The 8,385-nt window shown below is 44.7% G+C and overlaps 1 pseudogene; it reads right to left on the bottom strand.

Moving 5' to 3' along the window:
- LOC102769679 overlaps nt 1-5,811 on the bottom strand; it is a 14,342-nt pseudogene extending 8,531 nt beyond the window's left edge.
- Nucleotides 5,812-8,385: the final 2,574 nt, after the last annotated feature.

The following is an 8,385-nucleotide window of genomic DNA, read 5'->3' as shown; positions in this document are numbered from 1 at the left end:
AGAATAAATACTCTTTCCAAATGCACATTAAATACTGTGGGGGGGGGGGCGGGGGGGGCATTGATGAGACCATGAAGCAAACCTCAACAAATTTAAAAGAATTGAAATTACACAAAATATTTTTTCTAATGTACATGAAATCAAACTAGAAAAAAAACAATAACAAAAAATACCCCCAAATATTTGGCAACAGCACACATTTAAGTAAATAAGGGGTCAAAGATGAAATTACAAAAGAAATTAAAATAGTTTGAATAGAATGAAAATGAAAACTCAATTTATCAAAAATTTACTGGATGTAGCTTAGAGAAGTTTGTAGAAGGAAATTTATAGTATTAAATGCTTATATTAGAAAATTAGAGAAGCAATCATCTAAGAAGAGTAAATTATATCCAAATCAAGCTCAAGGAAGAAAATAATTAAGATAAGAGCAGAACTAAATGAAACTGAAACTGAGAAAATCATTGAAACCGAAGATTATTGAAAAATAAATCGATAAACCTCTAGTCAGGCTGGTTAAGAGGAAAAGAATGAAGGCACAAATTGCCTATTATCAGGATTTAATTACAAAAAATAATTTACAATTATCAGATATTACTACAGCTCCTACAAAAATTAAAAGGAGAATGAGTGGATATTACGAACAATTTTACGCCAATATATTTGATATTTTAGTTTACATGTGCTAACGGAGGGCTCTTAGAGCCGCCAAGCCATTTCTTCTCCATCTGTGTCTGGCATAACACTAAGGTTCGGGACAGACAAGAGGAGAATTGAGGGCCACAGAGTGTCCAAACTCCAGGTCAAATGGGGTTGGCCTGGCAGAACTCATACTGGACTAGCTGCCAGGTTCATATTCTACGGAGTTTACCTCAGATCTAAGCCTCTTTCTCAACATCGGGTACACAGAAAGACAAGCGTGACTTAATTCTGGGGATTGCCCAATGACAGAGGCAGCTGGTCAGTGATCTCTCTCACATTGATGTTTCTGTCTCTCTCTCCTTTGCCCTTCCTCTCTCTTTAAAATAAAATAATAATAAAATAAAAATTTAAAAATAAATTCAGCAATATTAATAATTATATTAATGGGGCTGGCTTTAGCTCAATTTGAATACAATGCTTGCCAATCACTCTTGCCCACCTGCATAAGAGTTGGATCGAGACTCGTGGGCGCTTTCCAGCCCTTTATAAAAAAAGAAAATTATATTAATGGTGAAAAGATCTAAGTACCTAATGAAAAGGCAGAGACTGTCAAATGGGATTTTTAAAAGAGACTCAACTATATGCTGTCTGTAAGAGCCTCACTTTAAATATTAAAAAATAGGTTAAAAAGGGATGAAAAAAGTCACACAAAAACACTAATCAAACACTAATTAAGAGAAAGGGTGGCTATATTAATAACAGACAAAGTAGATTTCAAAACAAATATTTTTTTTAATCTTTTTTTTAAAATATATTTTATTGATTTTTTACAGAGAGGAAGGGAGAGAGATAGAGAGCTAGAAACATCGATGAGAGAGAAACATCGATCAGCTGCCTCGTGCACATCTCCGACTGGGGATGTGCCCGCAACCCAGGTACATGCCCTTGACCGGAATCGAACCTGGGACCCCTCAGTCCGCAGGCCGATGCTCTATCCACTGAGCCAAACCGGTTTCGGCTCAAAACAAATATTATAGGATACTATATAATGATAAAAGGGTCAACTTATGAAGAAGACATAATAATCCTAAATATACAGAGTCAAAAAACAGATTTTTAAATATATGAAGCAAAACTTGATAGAATTGAAATAAAAAATAGATAAATCCACAATACGGTTGATGACTTCAAATTTTCTCTCTCCATTCAGTAATTGATAGAACAAAAGTAGCCAGAAAATCACAAGGACAGAGAAGATCCAAGTAACAATATCAGACAACTTGACCTAACTGCAATTTATAAAATGTTATACACAACACCAGCAGAATAAATACTCTTTCCAAATGCACATTATTTTTTTTTATTAGAGAAGCAATCATCTAAGAAGAGTAAATTATATCCAAATCAAGCTCAAGGAAGAAAATAATTAAGATAAGAGCAGAACTAAATGAAACTGAAACTGAGAAAATCATTGAAACCGAAGATTATTGAAAAATAAATCGATAAACCTCTAGTCAGGCTGGTTAAGAGGAAAAGAATGAAGGCACAAATTGCCTATTATCAGGATTTAATTACAAAAAATAATTTACAATTATCAGATATTACTACAGCTCCTACAAAAATTAAAAGGAGAATGAGTGGATATTACGAACAATTTTACGCCAATATATTTGATATTTTAGTTTACATGTGCTAACGGAGGGCTCTTAGAGCCGCCAAGCCATTTCTTCTCCATCTGTGTCTGGCATAACACTAAGGTTCGGGACAGACAAGAGGAGAATTGAGGGCCACAGAGTGTCCAAACTCCAGGTCAAATGGGGTTGGCCTGGCAGAACTCATACTGGACTAGCTGCCAGGTTCATATTCTACGGAGTTTACCTCAGATCTAAGCCTCTTTCTCAACATCGGGTACACAGAAAGACAAGCGTGACTTAATTCTGGGGATTGCCCAATGACAGTGTTGGAAAATCCCCAGATTTAGGCTATCCTTGCCCAAGTTACCTCCAACAGCACCAGCACAATATAGGACTGGGAAGGTGGTTAAAAGCCTGGATTCAGGTTCTCTCTCTCCCCTCCACTCCCCCACCCCTTCCTTCCATCCAGGCCCAGGTGAATTAGAACAAGCAAGGGCTTTGGCATCAGACCAACCAGGATTCCAGGCCCAGCTTTCCTCCAACGAGCTGTCACCTCTCTAAGCCTCAGGTTTTTTTTTTTTTTTTTCATCTCTATTAATGTAGTTGTTGAAGTAGGAATTTTTGGGGGGTGAAATAGGCAGATTTAGGGAATTTTTAAAATGAAGGGTGTCCATGGGGGAAAAAGAAACACAGGGCTACAGTTGCAAAAGGGTACATTTTCAAAACACAAGGAAGCAGGGAGCCAGCAGAAGTTACATTTCCAGAAGACAAGGAAGTTGGGAGAGGCAGCAGTTACATTTCCATAAGGGAACTGGAAGCAACAAAGGGTCTATAGTTACAAAATAACGAAGGAAGGGCTCACAATCCCATGTGAGATTTGACCTTTGAGCTCAGAAGTTACTATAGTAACCAAATCAAAGGGGGATAGTGGCCAATATGCCATGTGATATTTGACCTTTGAGCTCAGAAGTTACTATAGTAACCAAATCAAAGGGGGATAGTGGCCAATCAGAGGCGTCATCGATGCACAGAAAACTGCAGCCTTTATAAACTGTGGAAGAAGGAACTATTTCCCCCTCCCCACGTGGGAATCTGTACTTGCTCTTCAACAAATTTCCACCTTTGCTCTACCATCTTCCGTCCCTGGATTCATTTTCTGACTCTGCCGGATAAAGAGCCTGGGAATCATCGTGCCCAGGGGAACACCGAGTGTTCCAGTCCAAAAATTCCCGTAGCATGTGAACTCACGCCTCCAGGGTTGTGAAGGATAAATAACAGAACGTATGTACAAGGCTGTGCACAAGGTCGGGGCTAAATTTATATCAGCCTCTGGTCTCTTCCCTAGAGGACGCCTTCCCTGAAAACTCGAGTGAAGACTATGCCAGGGGTGGGCAAACTTTTTGACTCGAGGGCCACAGTGGGTTCTTAAACTGGACCGGATGGCCAGAACAAAAGCATGGATGGAGTGTTTGTGTGAACTAATATAAATTCAAAGTAAACATCATTACATAAAAGGGTACGGTCTTTTTATCTTTTAGTTTTATTCATTTCAAACGGGCCGGATCCGGCCTGTGGGCCGTAGTTTGCCCACGGCTGCTCTATGCCCTCTTCTCAACTTGACCTTGAACTTCAAAAGCTCCAGGAGAGCAAGGACTGGGTCTGTTTTCTCCTCCTGTGAGGTTTGGGTGAGCTCACTGTGGGCAGAAAAGTTAAGGCCACATGCTAACCTGACTAGCTCAGGGAAGGCTTGCATGGCAGTTTTGCAAACTCAAACACCTAAAGTAACCACAAAGGATGGTCTGAAATTAAAAACTTAAAAGCACTTTACAGTAGGTAGTCCAGTATTTTCCCTGACAAAATCAACTTCTATCTTCATGAGCCCATTGTCTTTTTGCACCTAAGATAACATACCTGTGAAATGTCTGGGTAACTTGTAACTTCCCTTTTTCAGGACCCCTCAGGGTGCAACAAATGGCAGCAGGGCAGAAACCACAAATTCTCTCATTGTTATTGTTACCGTGTTCATTGTCTACTGTTAACTATCCTGTACCCACCTATGGAAAAGGAGCATGTGTCCATCATTTCACTTTTAATCCAATCCCCCCCACCCCTTTGCTTTCTCCCACCTCCCTAATCTATCACCAATGGATTTCATGTAACCCACTTGCGTCTCCTCCCTTTATGGTAATTTACAAAAACCAGGTAAAAAACCGCCATTCTCCGGAGCATTATCCCAGTCATTGAGATTCTGCTTCCCAGCAATTGTTGACAGTTTGGCTCAAATAAACTCACAAAAATTCTTTACAGCTTTGAATGTTTTTACGTTAACATCACACAGACCGGGCTTGATAAATGTGTTTCTGCCTTTAAGCCTGTTCCTCTCTTAGGGTAAGTGTCCTCTCTGCCTTGCAGGCTGGTCACTTACCCTCCTCATCCGTGCAAGGGAGGGACTCAGGCTGTCATTACCATAGGGAATCTCAGAGGGGCAAGTATCCAACTCCTCAAAAGCTACAAACTGTACCCATAATTCCTAATGGCAGCACAGCACTGGTGACCGAAGTGGGTACAGTGGGAGGTGCTACCCTTGGTGAAACCCTCCTGGTCAAGCCCAGCTTGGTAGCTTGACTTCTTTGTCTGTGGTTTGGCCCAACCACCTGTGGGTTGAGTTGGGAGACGATGAAGAAAAGGTGACCTAGGTCCCGGAGCCGTCCTGGTCACACACCGACAGGAAGCGCAGGGCAGGCCATTATAGACAGGAAGGTAGGTAGGATAGGGATGGTAGGATGTGTGGGGAGGGCACCAGGGGAAGTCAGTGCCTTGTGGGAGCCCCCATGCTCACTTCACACAGAGGAACACAGTCCCAGGACACAGAAAGCTGCCAAGAAACGGCCTCCCTGGGCTGCTCTAATTCTAGGTCTGGTTTTCCATCCAAAGCCAACCTGGACCAAATTGCTAAAGCAGCAGCCATGAGCTTGGCGGCTAGGGGCCAATAGGAGGAATTGCCACTCAGCGAGGTGGCCCAGAAGCAAGAGATGGCCCCTCTCAGGCCTTGGCCTTGCCTCTGCATCCTCTGGGGATGCTCGCACATGTGTGTGAAGAGCCCAAATTGTGACAGGTGTTATTGTCCCATTCCCCAAGCCCTGCCCCCGCTCTACACTACCAACCTACCTGTTCTTTCCAAATTTTCCAATCTGATCACGATGCTCTTCTGCTCACACCCCTCCTTTGGTTTGCACCCCACAGAATAAAACCCAAGCTTTGTGGCTGGATTACAAGCTCCTACAGGTCTGGTCCCTGTCGATCTCTCCAGCCATCGCCTACCCCTCTCCTGCCAGTCCTCCTCTTCCAGCCCCACCAGGCACTCATGAATCCCAGCTCCAGGCTCTGCCTGAACACCCTTCTCCTTCCTCTCCGCCAGGCAGAACCGCCGTCATCTCAGGACCAGAAGCAATGTCATCTCTTAACCTTCCCAATTTACCATCCCTCCTCGATGCTCCCCTAGCACTTTGTCCATGACTCTATGGTACTCCTTCATGGTCGATGCTCCACCATGGACTGAGGCTCTATGCTGAGCAGGCCTGCACTGGGGCAGAGGATGAGGAGGTTCCTGCCTCTGGGAAGCTCCTGGCCCAACAGAGAGGCAGACACAGCAGACAGACAGGGAGGGAAGGGCTGAACTTAGCACAACCTCCCACATTCCCCGGCACTACAGCTTGGCTGTCCGGCTGCAAACAGTGGCTTTGAGACACCATCTCTTGGTTGGGGCTCCTCGAAGGCAAGGACTGTGTCTGTGTCCCAAGGAAAGCCAAGGCCAGGAAGGTGCCCAGGAAAAACACGCTGAAGATGCACTTGGGATCTGAATGTTTCAAAGAGGCGTTGAAGAGCTGAAATCGTGCAATTTAAGATAATATCTTACTTTTCATAGCATAGTGGTAACACCCTTTCACATGTTGTGATTTCAGTTGATCCTCAAATGTTGCAATGAAGTCAGCAGTATAGAAACTGTCACCACCATTTCATGATGCAGAAACTGAAACCTAGCCTGGGATAGAGACTTGTCTAAGGACACCTGGCAAGTCAGTGATAGAGAATAAGCCATACGCTAGACCTCCTGCCTCCCGGCCCAAGCTCTGCCCCTTAGATCACACTATCAGGGGTTCCAGCCCAAGGCCTCTTCCACAGGAGACCCTTCTGGAATAGGCTCATCCACATACTGACTTGGGGTCCTTCCAGGTCAGCAGGAGTCTTCTTCCCAGAGGACCCCAAAATACCTTTGGGGAGAGGATGCAAGAACTCAGTGGCTTCTTCAGCATCTACCTGGCTGTACTCTCCTTTACCCAGAAATACACCACACACGTTCCTACCTCCTGCGTTTGCACATGCCAGTCCCCAATGTCCCCCACAAACCTGGTATTCCGCTAGCCTTCCCTCAGTTTCCTTAAAGCAGCGGTTCTCAACCTGTGAGTTGAGACCCCTTTGGTGGTCGAACGACCCTTTCACAGGGGTCGCCTAAGACCATCCTGCATATCAGATATTTACATGATGATGCATAACTGTAGCATCATTACAGTTATGAAGTAGCCACGAAAATAATTTTATGGTTGGGTCACAATATGAGGAACTGTATTTAAAGGGCCAGAAGTTTGAGAACCACTGCCTTAAAGGTACCAAGTGTTTTGGTGGTCGAACGACCCTTTCACAGGGGTCGCCTAAGACCATCCTGCATATCAGATATTTACATGATGATGCATAACTGTAGCAGCATTACAGTTATGAAGTAGCCACGAAAATAATTTTATGGTTGGGTCACAATATGAGGAACTGTATTTAAAGGACCAGAAGGTTGAGAACCACTGCCTTAAAGGTACCAAGTGCTTTTCAGCCTCAGAGCCTCTCACGTGCTCTATCTAGAATGCTTTTTCTTCTACTCTTGGTCAACTCAAGCCTCAGAGCACAATGATGTTTTCTCAAAGAAGTTAACTCCTATGGCCTTGAGAGGGCTGAACAAACAGAAGTGCTTCTAGGTCCCATGAGTCGCATTTGTCACATGCTACCCCGGCACCGTGGCCTCTATCATGTCCCTCCCCCCGAGGTGGTAAGGACCTCAATAGCAGAGATTCCCTCTCCACTTATGCTGTGCCCAAGAAATCTGTCTTTTCACTCACCTGCTTGTTGCCCCCACCCCTTCCCTCACCCTCAACATCCAATAAGTCATCTAACCGCAGTTCAATACATCTCACCGCCTCTTATGCTTTTCTCTAGACCAGGCCTTTCCGGCCATTCCCTCCACCACTGCCCTCGCTCTGGGCTCATTCTCATCTACCTGGGTCCCTGCCGCAGCCCCTCACGGCCCTCCCGGCCCCCAGCCTCTCCCATGCATTCTCACCGTGGTTGGAGGGCTCTGAAAACTAATCTGACCACTGTCGTTTTTCTACTCAAAGCCATTCCAAAAGCCCCATTCCCACCCCAGCGTCCCAAGAGTGGCACTCGAGGACCTTCAGAAGATCAAGCCCACCCCCCTTTCCCACAGCTGCCTGAGCTCCAGCCACTCCAGGTGCCCTAGCCCTGCCCCAAACATGCTGGCTTTTCTAAGACTTTATTATGCCTGTCCTTCTGCCTTCCATCTACAAAACTACTCATCAGCATACAATGGAAATAATTTTGGAACACTCTCTACGTGCCTGGCAGGAGGCTAAGCTTTTTTCATACCTAATCTCATCTAGTTCTCAAAGCACCTCACAAGGTAATTGCCCTTAGTACCATTTTACAGATATGGAAACTGGGTATCCGAAAAGGCAGGGCCATGCCCCGCTGGTGTTGCTCAGTGGACTGAGCACTGTCCCGTGCACCAAGAGGTCACCGGTTGGATTCCTGGTGATGGCAGGTGCCTGGGTTGTGGGCTAGATCCCCAGGAGAGGTCAATGCAGGAGACATCCAGTCAATGTTTCTCTCTCATGGATGTTTCCTTCTCTCTCTCCCTCTCCTTTCCTCTCCATCTAAAAATCAATAAAAACATATTAAAAAGAAAAGAAAAGAACAGGAAAGGAGAGGAGAGGAGAGGAGAGGAGAGGAGAGGAGTGGAGAGGAGATAGGAGAGCAGAGGAGAGCA

Source organism: Myotis davidii, unplaced genomic scaffold, assembly GCF_000327345.1.
Source record: "Myotis davidii unplaced genomic scaffold, ASM32734v1 scaffold169, whole genome shotgun sequence".
NCBI classification, from domain to species: Eukaryota; Metazoa; Chordata; class Mammalia; order Chiroptera; family Vespertilionidae; genus Myotis; species Myotis davidii.
Note: the sequence above shows the minus strand (reverse complement) of the source record. Positions and strands in the feature narration are given on the sequence as shown.